Source organism: Arachis duranensis, chromosome 2 (genome assembly GCF_000817695.3).
Source record: "Arachis duranensis cultivar V14167 chromosome 2, aradu.V14167.gnm2.J7QH, whole genome shotgun sequence".
NCBI lineage: Eukaryota > Viridiplantae > Streptophyta > Magnoliopsida > Fabales > Fabaceae > Arachis > Arachis duranensis.
The window spans coordinates 85,572,542-85,576,510 of NC_029773.3; positions in this window are offsets into that span (position 1 = coordinate 85,572,542).

Sequence of the window (3,969 nt, forward strand, 5' to 3'; positions counted from 1 at the left end):
ATATTATAATTTCTCTGGCTTTATAATTAAAACTTAAAAGACAACTCTAAATATGTACAAATTTTTTGAATTTATATATTTATTATTTGTCTTAGAATAATTTTTTAATTAACAAAAATCTAATTTTATATTTTTTGTCATAAAATTTTTAATATTACATTATAAAATGACTCGTTAAAAGATAAAAAACTAATAAGAGGACAAAAAAAAAAGTAGAGACAAAAAGAGTGTAAAGAATAAAGGGAAGTAAGAGAGCCACGGAGAACATGAACGGTGTCTTCATTGATCAGCATTTACAGGTGGCAGTGGCAGCCTTCTTTCTTTGTGGCCTAATATCAACCCACTCTCACTCTCCCCATTATTTACTACACACTCCCATCAAGTTGGATCCTTTCAATTGAATATTTTAATTATTCTGTTTATTTTTATAATTTTATTAAAATTTTAATTATTTTTTATATTTTTAATTGAATTTTTATATTATTTTTATTTTATAATTATTTAATATAAGAGTGTTAGAATTAATTAAATATTTTTTTGTAAATTAAATGTATTTATAATTAAAATTTAAATAGATTTTTTATCGTATATATTTTGAAAGAAATATTTTATTAATTGTAATGTTTTGACATAAAAAAATCTAATTATAAAATTAAAAGTAATATAGAAATCCAGTTAGAAAAATAAAAAATATAAGAATCTAATTTAAAATTAAAAAATTCTAAACGGTTTTTGACAATTATCTCAAAAGACAACGATACCCTAAAAAAATCTTTTCAACCCTTTATCTTTACTTATGTGAAACTGATTAGTCTTTTTATCAATATTTTTTTTATATTAACAGAATAAATTAAACTTATCTGATATATTACACTGTTGATTTATCTGTTAATAGCCGACTAGAATTGATAGAGGTTTTTTTGTTAGAAGTCTCATTGTATTTTTTCGGTAATTGTTAGGGACATTTAGTTTTTTTAATATTTTTGTTATTTTTTTAAATATATTAGTTAAATTTAATGTGTAAAATTGAGAAATATTAAGGTTTTTAAAATTATTTTTACTTATAAAAATTAAATATAAGATATATTAGTAATTAACATATCACACAAACATATTCTATAAAAAGATCATTAAGTAAAAGCTAATTAGTCTTACAATGTTAAAAAGCAAGAATCAAAATAGGTATTTTTTTGTGTTAGAACCTCATAGTTCTTCGAAAAAATTATTAGGGTCGAGATGAGTATTCATCCTTAAAATTTAGTAAAACAATAAAAACTAATAGAATAATTAAACTTCAATTAAAAAAATAAAATATGAGTAATTTTTTATAAAAATGATTATTATAATAAATAATTATTAATTGTCACTTATAATCAAAATAGTAGTTAAGTATTTTTTTTAATGTTAGTAATTATAAGAGAATACGTTCAACAATTATTAATTTATTTATTGAGTATAAAAAGTAATTTATAAATTCTTTTGAAAATAAAAATATACTCATTTTCGTCTAGTACTTGCGATGTGTTTTGCCTCTAAGATAATTATTTATGTTAAGTTTATCTAACAATTTATATTCCCTGAATAATTAGGTCAATAATTGCTCTAGGCTTGAATTTTTGAATCAAAATTATATTCATATTCTTCCAACTTTTATTCAAAGCAAAAAATTTGAACGTCACTATTGGCTGTTAGGGCTGGAAGCAAACCAGCTCGAGCTCGACTCGTTAATAGCTCGATAAACTAAACTCGTAAGTTGGTGAGTCAAGATTAAGCCTGGAATATAATTATATATATTAATGATCTTAATTATTTAAAATTTTATATTTATTTATTACATATAATTTTAATGTAGGACATAAATAAAAAATTTATATTTATTGATAGATAAATAATATATAAAATTGTTCTTTTTAAATATTTTTTAAAATATATAAGTTACAATTTATTGATATAAAATTATAGATTTTGTATTTATGTTTCTATTATTTGAGCCAGCTCGTGAGCTTTCGGTGAGTCGAGCTTGAGCTTAAGAAATAAGCTCGATTGTTAATGAGTCAAGTCGTGAGCCAAGCTCAATTTTGGTGAGCCGAGCTTGAGCTTGGTCTAGTTCGGCTCACTTTCAGCCCTACTGGCGGCTAATTTTTTTTTTATACGACACCAACTGTGGTGTAATACTAGGTTATGGAACTACGAGAAGTTTTACATCGGTGTGACGGCGTTCAAGTGAAGAGAAGTAATCGGATGGTCCGATTTATTGTAGCTGAAAAGAGACACAAATCGGACCGTCCGATTTATGGTTCATGGAAGGCAGTGCATGAAAATCGGACCCATTAATTTTATGCTTAACTTCAGATTTTTCTTTTGCACAAAGAAATCGGACTCACCAATTTTTTGGCAAGATGAAAAAAAATTTTGGAGGCCATGAAATCGGACCCAACGATTTCTGGGTGCCACACTCCCGTCAAGCACTCTGCACTTCCATAGTGCGATTATACACCACCACTAACCCAATATCAAAAATAAAAAAAGTGCACTACTGGCTAGTCGTGGCATAAACCTTCCAGTTTTAGCTCCTCAACCTGAGAACTCAAGAGCATGAGTGAAAATTATGACACCATATGACATTTTTAAAATAGATTTAAGTAAAAATATTAGAGCTGCGAAACTTCTTTATTTTATTCTTTAGAATTGTACAATATAAAATACTAAGTTCTTGAATATTAATAAGCCATATTACCTTCTATTATTTGTTTATTTCTTAATAATTTTCTAAATTTCTTTTTGTCAATTATATATCATTATTTTTTTTTTCCCTGGGGATAGAGTTTTAACATAACATATGAGATTTTATATATGATCAATTTCCTATATCGTACTTATATTTATTAAAAAAAAAAGAGTCTTATCCTTTTTATTAACATCCAAGTTCCTTTAAAAAAACATCAAAGTCCAATCTAATAATTAAATCGCTACTAAATACTCCCTAAATCTAGGACGTTGGTCCTTACTCCTTACCCTAATTTGATGGGACAGCTAGCGCCAAATTTATTAGTTACATCAAGTTTTCTTCAAAAAATAAGTGAACACTGGAATTTTAATTTTAATTCTTCGGTCACCAATTTTAAAATTTTAATTTTAATAAATATATAATAAATACATTACAATTTTATATTTATATTTTATTTTTTTTATAAAATAATTGAATCTTGTTACTTTAATTTAATAAGAAATTTGTAATAAATATATTTTATATTGAAGTAATATTATTATCCAATTTTACTTTTAAAAAAAATCCAAATTGGAGATAAAACATTACCAATTTGAGAATGTTAATAGTCATTTTCTAGGAAAAAAAGAGAAAAAATCCTGACAAAGATATTGTAAGAGCATTGAAAAGGGGCACATGACACAATCCCGGGGTTGTGCCCTACGGCGGCCTTAATCCTGACTCTAACACCACCATAGGGTACGCCCAGCATCCCTAACAAAAATTAAAAAAAAAAAAGAAAAAGAAAGAAAGAAATAAAGAAGGAGAATACGGAGTTAGGTTCTGTTCTTGACTTTTTGTTCAATTATTCTCTTTGATGGTTTAAAATAAAAATTTAATTTTGATGTATTGTTATTATAAACTAATTTTATTTAAAGGAATTGTATATGTATATTTAGTTATGCAGTATCATATTACTAAAAATAATTATTTTTTATATTAATTGTATAAATAATTATTAAAAAAAATATAATTAAATAATTGTAAATAATATTTTGTATTATTAATACATTAAAATTAAAATTACAATGTTAAATAATGGAAACAACGTTCATACTTCATAATAAAAGTGATCCAAATAATTAATAAAAATAGTGAAATAGATTTAACGCATCTTAAAAGTTTAAAGGGAAAGCAATAAATAATAATAGACATGTGTTAGGCAGTTGTGTCATAAAATCTAAAATGATAAGAATATATGT